Raw genomic sequence first — 17,667 nt, 5'->3', positions numbered from 1 at the left:
TGAGCGATGAATTAGGCTACTCTCATGAAGAAAGGTTTCCCTACGAGTGGGAAACCCTCCCTATAATTAGCCATTGAGTAGCCTACTTCATGGCTCATTGCACGCAGGGTTTCCCACTCGTTTTCCTCCACATTGTAAGCCTCTATTGTGCCCAGATCATTTTGGTCGTCCTTCCCTCAGGAGACATAGATAACCCCCTTCAAACAACATATATAGTAGGCGAAGTAAGACCTTCTCATTGGCATGTCGACTCGTCGTAACCATTTGGCAGATGCGAAGTCAAAGTTATAAAGCATATGAATATCTTCAAGGTTTTGTGGATGTAGTCCACCGAGGAGAAATAGCTTGTCGTTGAGGAAAACATTCTTACATCCAAAGGGAATTGTAATGGGGAAATCTCAAATGTGTCGAAGAATTTCTAGGTATATGTGAGAGGGTGCAATACTAATATGCATCCCGCATGTTGAGTCCTATATGTATGATGCTCATAGTTAGTGTTGGGAAGACTGAAATAGAGAACCACATAGATCAAGTGCTCACTTGTTCCAGCGATTATCCAGTGCTTGTGAAACTAGGGGCCACACATCAACATATGCCTCCATTTTCTACACTCAAGTTTGAGGTTAGAGCGTGATTTGTATGGCACTCTAAGTAAGCACCGCGTAAGTATATCATCTCGGAGACTAAGAATAGTAGACTTCTCCTGTCACAGTTGTGCCAACCTCTTTGACCTACGGGGCACCATGCTACTTTTCTCGTGAAATGCAACAAAATGTCAAAATATATATACAGATATATACATATATATACATATATATATACATATATACATATATATACATATATATACATATATATATATATATATATATATATTATTATTATTGATAACCCACATTAAATATTTTTTTCATATAGTATATTAAAAAAAATAACAATGTTTTTTCTATATATAGATATATGTGAAGTTGATATTGACATAAATTAGTAAATATGGATCTTCAAACATTTTATTTATATATTTTGTTGAAATTTTTTTGAAAAGTATAAAATTTAAATATCTTACTTACACATTTTTTTTACTTCTAATAATTCTATAGGAGATATTATTTTTCTATTTATAACATAATTTTACTTTTATGTTTATTTTAAATGCGCTGACTTATAGACATACTTCCACATCCCCTCATACTAAGTTGTAAAGTAAACATCAAGACTCAATATAACTTTTGAGTTTTTTTATATTTTTGGTTTTCTCAATTATTTTAATACTAGATCAAAATACCATAAAATTTATTATGCCCATTTCAAATTCACTTGAAATATCAATAATTTACCAATAAAATTGAATTTTAAATCAAATTTACAATTCATATTATCATACAAATAATCATATACATGAATTACCAAATAAAAATTTAAGATGAATTTATTTAAACCCAAAATTTTATACCAATCATATTCTACAGGCTACTTTGTCAAACATTATTTTAATATTTTAAAGAATTTTATCTGCGTGTCATACATAATTTGTAATCCTCGAAACCAATTACTTCCAAGACACTTCGCGGCCTCCTGTTATCTGTACATCTAATTAATTAACAAATTATTTCTTAATTAATAATTTGTATTTAATTTAATTATTTCGATCATTTAATTATTAAATAGGATGAGATGATGTTTTGCAGAGGTAAGACTCTGAAAAGCCGTGCTTTTATCAAACACCTTGAGCCAACAATGCAGAGATTGAACGCCGAGAACCCAAAGTACTCTACTTTCAAGGTGTTTAATCACTGGCTCCAAGATTTTATGAGGGTAGGGAATTAAACAAAAGGGGCCATCTCTCCCAGGATACCTTGCTTTGGCTTTGGAGCTTTATTATGAAAGGCTGCAGAAGTCATTCTCATACCCTATAGTTAAATTTGTGAAAAAAATATCAAAAGCCGGGCTCCACTTCATCTTCAAAATATAAGGTGGACTATGCAAACATGTAAAAAACTTGTAAATTTTCAAAACCCAAACTTTATTATGGGTAAAAAAATAATTGCAAACAAAATACCAATTATATAAACAGTCACAAATTTATCAAGGGCCCAGAGGGATCAAATCTCTTTTCAACCTCAAAGAAGTTAGTGTCTAAAAATATTTGATCCCTTAGGGTGGATCTGATCTTGTTTAATTTCACTCTTTAAATAGGCTACATTTCACATGAATACTATGAGTCAATACCCTGAATTTTTAAAACTGTGTGTCAATACTAGGGATCAATTTTTTTTTTATAGAATTTTTTTTTAATTTTATATTTTATTTTGACTGAGTTAAAAAGTTTATATTACTTTACATCATTTTATTTTATTTTTATATAATTGGACTTAATCAAAATGTTAAACATTACTTTACATCTCTATCATACTGAGCTATTAAACCTTTATCAAAGCAATAATATATAATTCAATATAATTAATTATTTAATTGTCATTTAAATCACTATGACCAAACATGCCAAGAAGTGTGGAACTTTTTGAACTAACTCTTAAAGTAAGTTGAACACCTTATATCAGAGGCATCAACTCTTTATATGTCCGAAATGCTTCACCCCCCTCCATTTGCTTGGTTTTCAACAACCGGACTTGTTATTCGAGATGAGGAGTTGTAGTTGATCTCTTATTTATGTCCACCCTTCATTTTTGCAAGTATATGCTAAGTTAATATCTTAATTGGAGCATCCCACATTATCTAAGAAATCCCACACCTTTTTCATGATTTAAGAGAATGAGAGGTGAGGGTGATAGGAAAGGCTTGGAGCAATGATTGAATATGAGATACAAATATCTCCAAGCTCCAACTCTTATATATTTTACCCACAGGTCACCCATTTATTAATATTTTCATTGTATATATTTTACCCACAGCTCACCCATTTATTAATATTTTCATTGTATTGGTTACCAACTAGGAATCACCATCTACTTGGAGCTCTATGAAAGAATTGTCTTTGGCATGTCACGAATCTTGAAGAATGCAACGAAGTTATGGCTAGTTATGGCTATTTAGTTATGGCAACTACATGCATAGAGGAATAATGTTTGACCCCCACTATTTCGAAGGATTCCTCCACACACGTTCAACCAAGCTTACCTTTATAGATGCCATCAAAGTTTAGCTTTATAAAACCCACTCGGTGAGGTGTGAAAATTAATTGAGAGACCATCCCTATATGTGTGGAGATATATGGCGACCCATGGATGGTGAGAGCACTAGTTTACTGAGCATCCGTGCCTCCTCATGGTTTGCCTCCCAATTTTCTTGTGTGGAGGAAGTAGATAGGATGGTTTCCTAAAAACGTTGATGTATTAGTCGCTAGACCACTCATACTTGAGATTCTAGTTATTTGAAAATCCTCTTGTTTCATTCTTTTGAGGTTAACGAGAGAAGGAAACTTGGTATGAAAGTCGAGGCTCTCCTAAATTTAAAGCTATGGAAGATTCCCTATCTCCATTGATCGATTCTTTTTGTAAGATTATTATATCTATAATCGGAGTGCCCAAATAGAAGAAGAATATGATGCCATAATTTTGCAAAGAATGAGCACAAACGATAAGAGTGCCAAGTATTCCTCATGATTCTTACATAGACATAAATTGAAGGACTTGTGAAGCCTTTTTTCCTAATTTGATCCCAAGAGAGTATTCATCTTCTAGAAGCCACCCATAGGAAGTGAAAAAATTTAGAGCAATATCCCTACATTCATATTTTGCACCAAATAGACTCTTTAGGAAGGTCCCTGTGGTGAGCTAACAAAGCATATAATTATTTTATTATGAACATCCCTTTTGTTTGGTATCCCTAGCATATTTTATCTAGGCCTTGTATAATTGGAATTTTCTAATACAGTATTTCTCGTTCTAATTTCCCATCCTTTTGTGGTTGGATGATCGAGTTAGTCCTCAATGATAATCCAACTTCTCCATTTGGTGGAGTTAGTGGGTGGTTTCTATTTTGTGCTTTCTTTTTGTGTTATTGTGTAATTCTATAGTTCTTGGAGCTCTTAAGAGTGTCCTAATATAGTCATTCTTTTCCAAGTGTCTCTCCAAAAGAGCCTCATTTGACTCTCCCTAATTTCTGAGAATGCATGGTCTTGAACTAGGCTCTTACTTTGTCTTGCCATATTCTATATTAATGATCCTTGAGAGAATTATAAGTTTCATAACTTAGCCAATTGAGAGGTATGGTGGCTATATATTTTATTCTATATTTTCTTCCATAATTTTGGCACACCTTGAATCCATGTTAGTCATAGTTTCACACCCATCATCCTACTGAGAGTTTTTGGGTCCTAGATACCTAAGCCACCTATCATTTTCGAGAGGCAAAGTTTCTCCAATGCAACTAATGACCATTTTTTTTCTTTCGTATTTCCCTTCTAGAGAGAATTTATATATAGAGTCTTGATAGCTCATAGAATAACATTATGATTTTCCATTATATTTAGTTGGCACAATGGTATGGCTTGTAAAATTGATTTTAAAAGCACCAAACTTCTTTCTAGATTAAGTGAACTGAATGACCATCTTTTAAAATTTTGAGTGTGGAGTGTCTTGCGAGTAGGCTATATGTATGGAAAATTCAAGCACGCTATATGTATGGAAAATTCAAGCACAAGAGCAGTAACATACTTATCTAGTAGTTTTCTAAGGGGAAAAACAATGGAGCTCCGTTACACTTTTTGGCAAAAGAGGGCAGGTTTGGGTCGAAAAATCAATAGTTCGATTGAGCCATTTAAGCGCCTAATAGAGTAATTTTTAAGGGCTCTATTGAGCTGCTTGGGCGCTAAAATGGTAGCTCGATCAAGCCTTAAAAACTAACCCTTGATCAAGCTATAAAACTCGATCGAGCTATAGCACTTGATCGAGCTTTATGGATTGATCAAGCTATAAGAGTCAATGGAGCATTGATCGAGCTTTATGGATTGATCAAGCTATAAGAGTCAATGGAGCATTAAGCCTTGATCGAGCCCTATGGCTTAATTGAGCCCTTTTTTTTAATATATACAGCTCTCGTGGTTTGTGCCCCATTTACACAGAACATGGGAGCGTTGCCAATAGTTTAAGAGTAGCTTGACTAAGGTTATTAGAGATTGATCCAGTAATGGAGCGCTCAAGCAAACCTTGCCAACCACCTCGCCAACATTGCAGAGGCTCAAAAAAAGATAGGTAATATATATTTTCTCTTTCGCATTTATTTTATTTTTTCGAAAAATGTAACAATTTAATTAAAAAAAAAAACAACCATGTACAAAAACCATGAAAACTAATTAATTAAAAAAAAACCATACAAAAACTATGAAAACCACAAAAAAACTTGAAAAAACCTTGAAAAACCCTTAGAAAATCACAAAACTAACCTAGAAAAATATCAAAAAGACCAAACCACAAAAAAACCTTGAAAAACCCTTAGAAAATCACAAAACCAACCTACAAAACCATGAAGAAAAACTCTTGAAAACAAATTCAAAAGCCACAAAACCAACCTAGAAAAATGTCAAAAAGACCCTTTAAAACAACCTAGAAAATACTTTGAAGCAAAAAAAAAAACTGTAATGTAGGTTTTAAATTTATTTCTTACTTGCAATTTCTTGTGTATTAAATGCATATTTTCTGATTTTGAATGGTAATTTAAACATTTCTTTCTAATTATTTTTCATTTTGAAGTTTTTCTTTAGAAATTTTGTGAAATAAATTTTCAATTTTTTAAATCTTTTTGTTATTTAAAATTCATTTTAAATTTCTAGCAAATTTGACCAAAAATATACCACAAAAAACTCGAAAACAGAAAATAATAAAATTATAAACAATAAATAAGTAAATTAGGAGCTTGAGGTTGATGTGATGAATATGGTTTCTAATAGTGAACCTGTATTTATAAAATAAGAAATTTTACTTTATTTTATTTTTTTAATTTTAAATTAATTTATATTTTAAATATATCTTTAATAATAAAAAATTGTACTATTCTAATTTTAAAAATAAAAGAGTAATATTTAAAAATAAAAGAGTAATGACAACAAATGGACAAGGTCGTGGAGGGGTACGAGGACATATTCACCTCCCCCGCACGGGTGCCTCTGCACCATTAGGTCAAGCACTCCATCGATTTCACCCCAGGTGCGTCGCTGCCCAATGGACCAATCTATCGTTGCTTCGTTTTAGAGAATCAAGAAATCAAGAGAAAAATTTAGGAGCTACTGCAGAAAGGTGAGATTCGACTGATTTCATCGCCGTGTGGGAGCCCTATCGTGTTGGTACACGTTAGTGTCTGTATCTTCATCCCTCCATCAGTGATCAAAATTTCTCTTTTCGCATGCATTTTAGGTGTCCCATCCGATTAGTTGCACTCCATTAGGTCATGGATCATCTCATGGTAGTGGTTATTTGTCAAATTTCCCTCATGCTTTTCATCGGCTGGCCTATTTCCATATGTACAAGTCATCCGCTGTCATTTTTATCTCATTTCATTTGCAGTAGTAATTTTAGGGTTTTCAAGTCTCATTAGGTTTAGGGTTTCCCACCATGGTCTTCAAAAGCTCAATAAGAGGTCAGCAGGCACATGAGGATGTCAAATAAGTTCATATAATCACAAATTCTATTGATGATTTGCTCCATAAAGGATTTTTACCTCAAAACTCTGTTTTGAGATCAAAACAGGGTTTTTCCATTCCATGTATATTTAATGTTTTCATATGTAATAAAGCATCATCTGCAACCCCGAGTCACTTTGCCAAACTCCAGCACTCGAGCTCCTACAAAAAAGACAAGAAAATCCAAGCATTAGTCCATCAAATGACAAAAAGAGAGCCAAACTACAAAACATAGTTTTTAAAGAATAAAGTGAAAAGGAAAACTTTAGAAAGTGGGTTTTCTAAATGAAAAATTAAAGTCAAAAGTATATAAAGGGATCATTTGTGTTGAAGACTTCATTTGTGATAAAAGTGAGAGAGAAAAAGGAGAAAATCGCGTTTTGAGGTGAAAAGAGGAAAATTACAGCAAGTTTCGAAATTTCCCTTGGCACGATGCACCTGCCCAGCATGGTGCACCGAGCATAGGATTTACATACAGTTTTGAACATGCGCGATGCACCTGGGTGTTGGCGCGGCGCACTAGTCTGCCAAGCCAAATATTCATTCAATCGACCTTCTAAAGCTCCAACATTTTTCAAACACCATTCTTCCAAGTAAGTAAAGCCTCCTATTTTCCATAGCAAGATATTTTATCATCCTTGATGGTGTTTTAATAGGTGAAAAATCAGACCATAATTTGCTTCATAGTTGCATTGCAATTTGTCTATGGTTTTTTAATTTTGTCATACTTGTTGTTTTTATTCCCTTACATAATTCTCCCATATCCCATCTCTGTCCACTAAATTTCCATAATTTTATTTCCCTTTCCCTCTCTCATTTACACGCATCCTACTCCCTTTTTCCAAAACCCTAAAACCCTAACATCTAATTCCCACTATTCCCAAGACCCTAATCTTCATTCCCAAAACCCTATCACTCCCTAATAACCCTACAGCCAGCATCAAAACCTTCCACTCATCAAATCCTGCTCATGAGTCCCACTCATCAAATCCCAAGGGAGAAAATAGTAGTCACCTATTTTTGAAATAAAATCTCTTCATACTCATTATTTTACACCATACAATGGAAAATTTGGGAATAGATTCAGCTTATGGAAGGGATGAGGAAACTATGAGTGATTCCTCCCAAGAGATTCATGCATCAAGAAAACCACATAAGGGAGGAAAACACATCTAGGAGGAGCCCACCACACTCACAAAGTTACTATCTTTCCCTCTTGCAGTAACATGCTTCAAACATCAGCCTTGCTACCAGTTTTGTGAGATGGTGGAGAGGGTGAAATACCACCATGAACTTGCTAGGTTATTTGTCCTTCATCTGCATAATGGCCAAGTGAACTTAGTGGGTTTTTCCTTCACTTTAACACCTGAACCTATAGTTGCAGCAACAGGCATTCCAAATCTACGTGAATAGCGTAATAAAGGACAACTTGTGCACAAAAAGCATTATGAGCCTTATATCAAGGCTAGTTATCAAAAGAAAATCAGTAGGGTCTTTCCTTTTAAATACCTACAGGACATCTATGCTCCACTCATGAAGCTCATTATCAAATACTTCACTGTGAAGGGAGATTTTCTCGCTTGTACACTTATCATGTTAGATTATTGATGCATTTTACTCGAGTGAGGATGATGAACCTCTCCTATTTCATATGCATAAATATTGAGAAAATGGCTACATTGGTGCAAAGAAAACCTCTTCATCAACAATTCAACAACATTTATCACTTTTCATTGATGAAGATTGTTGTTTTGCATCTACTGATCTTGTTGAATGTTTCATGGGATGCTTTCATTTCACATGAGGCTTTCAAAATCCCTCAAATGACCCCATTAGTATTTTAGGAGGAAGGAGGGCCTTCAAATCAAAAAGAGGTTCATGAGACTAAAACTACAGGTGTGCCAGTTTTTTTCACTTATGAAAAGGGCACAAGAATATTATTTGCAGCTACCAAACGAGTATTATCTGCACCTGGGGTGGAAGGGGTCTCGTTTCCTTTATGAGACCATAGGCAAATGCTATCTTCACCTGGGGTGAAAGGGGATTTGCCTTCTTCTTCAGCAAAGTAGGTACAGGATAAAGGGAAGCAACCATCGCATGAGGAACGACCTTCTCAAGGTCAGGAGAGAGATATTATTTTGATTCAAGAGGAGGATACTAATATGGGCTCCCAAAGCTCAATACTCAAGGTAATGTGAATGAGAAGATAAGCAAAATTGGGAAATGGGGAACACCATGAAAGTTCAAACACCCATAAGAGAGAAAACGAATATTGAATTTAAGCTTTATGTAGTTGAGATTTTCACCCTTAAATTCAATCAATGGTTACAACATTTCTATTTTTATTTAAGTGTGCATTGTTAGAAAATTATATATTACAGAGCAATGGAACACATAAAATATTGCAGAAATATAAACACAAAAAATGCATAAAACAATTGAGACATAGATATATGTGGTTCACCCAATTTGGGCTATGTCTGCGGATAAATAGCCAGTCCTTTGATTTATATTATCTAGAAAATTGAAGAGATACAACCCACAACATATCTACTATAATTCCCTCTTCTCTCTTAATCTCCTCTCTCTTCCTCACTCAGAATAGAGATCTACATAGACGCAATACAATTCCCTTATATATAGCGATGGGTTGCCTTCTAAGGAAAAAATCCCTAAATTAAACATAACTTCTACCATCAGATGTCCGCCTAATGAACGACCCAGATTGACTATGAAATTACTACATTTTACAAGGTAATTTTAGATCTATTCTTAGCTTCAGGGGCACTTCCCCCGATCACCCCACCACGGGGGGGGGGGGGGGGGCTCCCAAAAGGTCGTAGCTGCCCCCCTGGACCCCCCTTGTAGCGAATATTTTACGGGAAACATATTTCGAACTGGGGTCCAATGCAGTGATACCTTGGAGTACATAAGATAATTAGGCTCCACACCCAACAATCTCCCACTTGGAGACTGATTATAGCAATTCCACCACTGCTTCATTTACTAGAAAATGGCTCCACCTTCGACCTAGCTATTTCTCATCTTCTTCATAATACTTGAAGACCAATTGAAGATGAGTATATTCTCAGTTTCTCCCTAGTTACAACTTTGGTTAACATATATACATGATTCTTGCTAGTGTGTATCTTTTCTGGCTTCAAATGTCCATCTTCCAACATTGACCGTATGAAATGGTACTTGAGTTGTATATGCCTAGTCTTGGAAAGAAATGCAGAGTTCTTTACAATATGTATGGCACTCTGGCTGTCACTATATAACCTGCCTAGCTCCTGCTTCTTACCCAATTCATCCAGAAATATTTGTAACCAAATGATTTCTTTACTAGCCTCTGTAGTAACAACATACTTTGCTTCTATTGTTGAGAATCCAACAACACTTTGTAGTTTTGAGACCTAGATGAGAGTTGTTACACCTACAATAAACACATACCATATTGTGCTCCTCCTGTTATCTCTATCACCCACCATATATGCATCAACATATCCCTGTAGAGCACTGTTTGAACCACCAAAGCATAATGATTGATTTGTGGCACCTCTCAAATACCTGAGAATCCACTTCACTACCGTCCAATGTTCTTTTCCTGGATTGTTCATGTACCTGCTTACAACTCCCAGTGCATGTGAAATATCAGGCCTCGTGCAGACCATTGTATACATTAGGCTTCCAACTGGTGATGCATACAGAACTTTAGACATATGAGCCATTTCTTCCTGAGTCTTGGGACACTCCTCCTTACTTAATTTGAAATGGCTAACCAAAGGTATACTAACTCGTTTTGCATTTTTCATATTAAACCTTTTTAACGCCTTTTCTATGTACTCACTTTGAGACAATGTTAATTTGAGATTCTTTAAGTCTCTATTTATTCTCATACCAAGGATTTGTTTTGCAGCATCCAAATCCTTCATTGCAAATGAGTTTGCCGATTTTTTTTTAGCACATTTATTTCTTGCATGTTAGAACCTGCAACAAGCATGTTATCTACATACAATAACAATATAATATAGCTGCCATCATTTTTCCTTTTGAGATAAACACAATGATCAGAGTGACATCTAGTATAACCTTGTTCAGACATAAACCTGTCAGATTTTAGATACCATTGTCTTGGAGCTTGTTTTAAGCCATACAAGCTCTTCTTCAACCTGCACACTAGTTTCTCGTTCCCTTTTACCTCATATCCATGTGGTTGTTCCATATATATCTCTTCCTCCAAATCCCCATGGAGAAAGGTTGTATTTACATCTAAATGCTCAAGATGCAAATATGTAGCTGCTACTAGACTTAAAATAGTTCTAATTGAAGTCATTTAACAACAAGAGAAAATATCTCATCAAAGTCTATACCCTTTTTCTGTTCAAACCATTTCACCGCAAGTCTAGCTTTATACCTTTTTCTACCTCCATCTTCTTCCTTCAACTTATAAACCCATTTATTCTACAATTCTGTTTTACCTGCAGGCAACCTGAGTAAGTCCCAAGTCTGGTTATGTGCTAAGGAGTCCATCTCTTCTTTGATGGCTTCCTCCCACTTCTTCTTGGTTTCTACTTGTACTGCTTCATCATAACATTCGGGTTCACCAAAATCAATCAACAATACATAATATAATAAAGGAGAGTATCGTTCATGGGGTCTACTTATCCTGGTAGATATTCTAACACCAGTTTTAGGTGTTTGAGGTGCTTGTTTCTGTTGTGGTTGTTGTTCTAGCTATTGATCATTATGATTTTTAGGCACCATCACTTTTTCTGTGATCTCGTCAAGCACTGTGTATTCTCTATTTTCTTTTTCCTATTTCTTTTCCTGTAGCTGATTCTTATACAAAACCTTTTCATTGAATATGACATCTCTGCTCATGATTTTGTGTTTTTCATAATCATAAAAGCGATAACCAAAATCATTAATACCATATATAATAAAGGTACATTTCTTTGATTTTGCCTCAAGATTTGTTCTATTTTATTTATTAATGTGGACAAAGGCTTCACAACCAAAAGTCTTTAAAAAAGAGTAGTTTACCTTTTTAACTGCCCATGCCTCCTCTGAAATACCACCATCCAAGGAACTTGAAGGCCCTTTGTTTATTGGATAAATAGCAGTATCTACAGCATCTTCCCAAAATTGTAAAGGCAATCCTGCATGCAATCACCTTACATGCTACATCATTGTCCTGTTCATCCTTTCTGACACACCATTTTCTTGTGGTGTTCCTAGAACAGTCTTCTCTCTACGAATTCCATTCTTAGAACAGTGGCTATCAAACTCTTTGCTGCAATACTCACCTCCATTGTCTGATCTGAGACACTTCAACCTTTTTCCTGTCTCATTTTCAACCAAATCTTTCCTTTTCTTGAAAGTATAAAATACATCAGATTTATTTCGAATACAATAAATCTAGGTTTTTTTTGTTGCATCATCAATAAAAGTAACATAATAATGAGAGCCACCAAGAGATGAAACCTGAGCAAGTCCCCATACATCTGTTTGCACAAGCTCTAATTTTTCACTCTTATTTTCTTTCCCAACTCTAAGGAATATGACTCTCTTCTATTTTCCATAAACACAACTCTCACAGAATTTTAAATCAACACGCTTCAAACGTGGCAAAAAATTTCTTGAGTGAAGAATCTGCATCCCCTTCTCACTCATGTGCCTGAACCTATGATGCCATAATGATGTATCTTCTCCTCTATAGGTTAAAGCATTAATAGAATTAGAAATACCATTGCATAAATACAATGTACCAACCTTTCCTCCTTTCGCTATTACCAAGGATCCTTTAGTGACCTTCCATGTTTTATCTGTGAAAGTAGTTACACAACCTTCACCTCCTAATTGTCCTGTTGAAATCAGATTTTTCTTCAGATCTGGAACATGCCTTACCTCTTTCAATAGCCACCGATTTCCATTTTGCTGTTTTATGAAAACTGTACCCATTCCAATGATTTTATAGGATTTATCATCACCCAATCGAACCTGTCCAAAATCTCCTTGAACATAATCATAAAAATGTTTCCTATCAGGTGTGGTATGGAATGAGGCCCCTTAATCTACCACCCAGGCATCAATAATATTTTCTAATGAAAGAATCAAAGCATCTACCAACACATCACCTATTACATTCACTTCATGATTAGTTTTGTATTGCGCAGCTCCTTCTTTTCCTTTTCGAGACTTACAGTCTTTCTTCAGGTGTCCTTTCTTCCCACATTTCCAGCACACTATCCCCGATCTAGACTTGGATCTTCCTTTTCTTGACTTACTTCAATATCCAGGGCTCTTTCCTCTTTCCATTTTTCTTCCCTTAGTCTCTGTAGTCAAAGCATTACCTGATGTCTCAACGAAGATTTTCCGTTACATTTCCTTGCTAAGGACTACACCGACAACATCATCAAACTTTAAAGTACTAGATCTAAAGAGAGAGTTACTAATGGCCATAACTAAACCATTCCAACTTTCTGGAAATGAGCACAGAAATAAAAAAGCCCTAACTTCATCATCAAAATTTACCCCTACAGAACTTAACTGACTGGTAGCTGTATTAAATTCATTTAAATGATCAGCAAAAGATCCACCTTATAACATCTTCATATTAAATAAATGCTTCAGAAGAAATACCTTATTTGAGGTTGAGGGTTTTTCATATAGTTTGGCAGATACTCACATTAAACCCTCTATTGTCATTTCCTTTGAAATATTAAATGCTACCGATGCCGCTAGGCACAACCATATTGTTCCAAGTGCCTTTCTGTTGGGAATATTCCATTATGTTTCTGTCACACTTGTCGGCTTCTTTGCCTTTCTACTTAATGGTTGGTACAAATCTCTCTAATACAAATAATCTTCCATCTGAATCTTCCATAGTTGGTAGTTTTGGCCATTGAATTTTTCGACCCTAAACCTACCATCTTCCACCATTGCTCCCACTCGAGCTAGGAATCCTTCTCTCCTGCGAGTTTATCATCCAAATAGACCTTCGGCTCTAATACCTGTTATTAGAAAATTATATATTACAGAGAAATGGAACACATAAAATATCGCAGAAATATAAACACAAAAAACACATAAAACATGAGAGACACAGATATACGCGGTTCACCCAATTTGGGCTACGTCGACAGAGAAATAGCGAGTCCTTTGATTTATATTATCCAGTAAATTGAAGAGATACAACCTACAACATATCCGCTATACTTCCCTCTTTGCTCTCTGTCACACGGAATGAGTTGTTCTTCTGGACAAGATCGACCTCCCTAGTATCTAAAGATATCTAGTGACAAGCAAGCCAATCAAACCCTATCTTTCTCTAAATATGCAATTCATAAACAAAGGCAAACAAGTGCTTTAGGCCTACCTTGGGTCTAGTGCAAGTTTGTGGAAGCCTCACTCCTTTGATCCAAATGAGCTCCCTTGTAGCAAATATGCAAACACAAACAAGCACACAAATTAAATAGCATCTGAAAAGCCAATGTAATAAAGCATACTTGACATGATGATCAAGGAATTCATGAAACAAATGACATCAGACAATTTGTTGAGAAAAATGAATCTGATTTTGTTAATTGAAATCAAAGAAGAACTTTACAACCTGTTCCTTGATGCTGTACAAGCTCCTCCCAGCGTCCAGCAACAAGTCTCCTCTACTTTGACAAGTTTCACTGTCTTCCCAATGAAGCCAAAAGGTATGTGATCTCTCATGTCAAGCTTAACTAGGAAGTCTCAATTCCACCAACATTTACCCTAAAAAATGTTCAGCTTCTAACCTTCCTAGCAACCAGCCCAATGCCTTAATTTATAGTGCAATGGAGGGAAGTTATTAGGTCCTCCTTCAAAGGGATAAAGCCCTCCTTCAAAGAGATAGCTCCTCTCATCAAGGGATTAGCTCCTTCTCTTTTGGGATGCATGAACCACCTAAGAGCGAACCATCCACGTCAAAATTCCTTCTAGAATCATCTAGAATTAACCCAAAGTGAGTTTTTTATAATAAACTTTCACCTTTTTGACTTTCATAGGGGTCCACACCCACTCCTTTAGAGACAGAGCGGGCAGGTCCGCAGGTAATGTGAACAGGGGGTGTGGGACCGCAGGAAACAGTGAGAGAAAGTGTGGAACCAGAACTTTATTGATTTCCAAAGGTCTTTCTCTCATTTTCAAGCTTGACATGAAGAGCTGAGGTCTGAGACTTGCCTAGGAGGACAGTATGAATGACGATAGACCCATACTGACTACAAATAGTCATGGTGACAATATTTTGTGTAACAGTTTAACCCTTAAAGTGCGAAGTCTGTAGTAGATGAGGATTTAATTTATTATCCAGGAAGAGTGAAGTACTTTATCATTTCGAGGATCATCTTGTCGAGAGCCTGGCTGGAACCTGTAAAAACATTCAATGCAAAATATATATATGAGATCATATCATCGCTGAGGTAGGCATTCCCATACTCAGATCAAAGCTGACTAGAAAACTAACTACTGCTATGATATAGTATTGATCTTGTATTACATCACAAGTATAGACACATGTAGACACACTATGGATGCAGCCATCTGTTTATAAATAGTCCACTGTATAATGAATACAAAATTCCTCGCAGCCTAGATGGCGGAAACTAGATCCAGGGTCTTCATTTCTACTTCCCGAGATAGTACGATTCTATCCATGCGAATGAATGTGTTGAAGTCAAACATGGTAGAAACCACTTGATTACCAGTCAATGATGTAAACTATTAACATGTGTGAGAGAAACCACCAATAATGTCAATAGCTCTCAAAGTACTGAGTACAATCCATGAGATGTGAATAGATGTGTTGATGTCGAACATGTCACAGAATTCTTTGATCCAAGGTCAATGATGCAACTTATTGTCGAAGGTGAGAAACCTGCCATTGAGGCATGCACATCCCAAGGTACTGACGATTTCTAGATCATCTTTCTAGATAATGAACTGAAGTCGATAGAAAGCAATCCGTCATAGGCAAGCCCACAACACGAAATCATAGATCAAGTTTGAAGAAACTTAGTTGTAAGGACTGACTCAGGGATGGTCAAGATAGATGACAGAGATTTTGTAGATGAATGGCTTATTTGCACTGACCTCTTGAACACATAATGACACAGCAGATGGTTTGGTGACAATTGACCCAAATTTAATACCCAGAATCCGGTTGAAGACTTTCAATGTGGTTTGGTCAACTGTTAGGCAAAGGATCTCCCAACCCAGGTGAATAAAAGTGTCGTGTTCAAGAGTGGTTACAAAGTATGACAAACAGACTCATTTTTCTCTCTTTTCCCCCACCATTTCTGGCAAGTACCTCTTTATTTTTGACAAGATTGAGGAGGATAACATTTGCTTGATTATAAGCTCATCCTTCGGATGAGTCCAACTTAGCTTAAATTCAAACCCTAAGAAGGAGTGGTTCGTTCCTGTTTGTAATTGAACAGGTCCTTTACTGTTAAATTTTAATGAGACTAGTATAGGAGAAACTAGACATTTTTCAATTTTAGAGAGTCTGAAAAAACTTAAGGAAACTCCATGGTTGTCCTTTTTCGTAAATTTGTGTCTCCCAAGCCCGAAAAAGTATAAAATAATACTTGAGAGAACCACTTGATCATTACGACCAAGGAGTAATTTTTGTAATTAGTGCCTCCGATCCAAAAAAGTAAAAAAGCGATCAAGGACACGTCGTTTTATAACCAATATCGAATTTGAAATGACTAAAATCTGGCAATCTTTTCGTGTTTTTACAGTCAGAAAAGAGCTGAAAGTAGACCGTCTTTTTAGTTCTGTTTTAACGAGTTTAAAAAGAAAAACTCGGTGATATTTTCATGTTTTAGGAGTTAGAAAAGAGCTTAAAGGGGTTCTTATAATGTTTTTTTGTCGAAAATGACTGATTTCGCCTGAAAAATCTGTTATCCTGAACAAAAACTCAAACATTACTCATACATGTTTAAAATGGCTAAAAGTGCTACAAAAGTTACCTTTATAAAGTGAAACATAAACAAATTATCAATTCATTTATTCAAAAAACTTATAAAAATGGCTTTTGTCAATTCATTTTTACCGTTTGAGTTTTGGGTGAGAAAATAGAGCTTTTGGTCAGAAACTTCCTGTGAAGATTGCAGAAAATCCGTCCGTTGGAATTGAGCTCCATCTCCTCCAGGTAATCCACATCATCCTACTCTTTAAATTCATCCATTTCAAATTTGTTTTTAGGTTTTAATTTCATTTTTAGACGATTTTTAGGCTAGAAACCCACGCGCGCGGACCCGCAGGCACAACACAGGTAGCCTGCGGACCTCGACTTTTTTGCAATGGGGAAAAGTCAAGGGTCCACACCTGCCATGAAGGCAAGGGGCAGAACCATGCACTGTCTCTAACAGAGAGGGTGCGGTCCCCGCAACAAGGGTTTTTAACCCTAAATTTCTCAAAATTCACCCAAAAATTTCAATTTTGCATATTCTAATTCGCCTTTTTGTTGGATGTAGAGTATACATCATGCTTGATTGGCGATAATGGGAGCATGAGGATGTAGATCTTGCGCGATAAATCATCAACCTTCGATCGATGCACTGAAGGCATGCAGCTTATACAAATATTGGGCCATACCTGGCATGAGGGCCCAGGTGGACTTTCTGCAGTGGCTGGTAGACAGGTGGAGCGTACAAGACCTGTGCTTCTTCATTGGTGGCCACTAGCTCGAAATGGAGCCGACAGACATATACTTTTTGACTGGTTTGCCTAAGAGAGGTGAACACTTGACACTATTTGGGACTAGGCCAGGTGGCCAGTCTGTCGATATCCTCCGGCTAGAGTTCTGTAACAACCAGACTAGAGACAAAGGGATAGAAATCAAAACCATATCCCTTCCTGAACTCATGGTAATCGCGTTTACTATTACCAGGTTTTCCAGGACCGCAACACTACATATAGCCACTGGTTCCCAAATGCAGATGGCAGTTGACTGGTTTCGAGGCACCATCTTTAATTGGTGCGATGATGTG

The sequence above is a fragment of the Pinus tabuliformis genome, chromosome 7 (assembly GCF_031772625.1).
Source record: "Pinus tabuliformis cultivar Carrire ecotype Pingquan chromosome 7, CPIR1, whole genome shotgun sequence".
In the NCBI taxonomy this organism is placed as follows: Eukaryota; Viridiplantae; Streptophyta; class Pinopsida; order Pinales; family Pinaceae; genus Pinus; species Pinus tabuliformis.
This window is presented reverse-complemented; position numbering follows the sequence as displayed.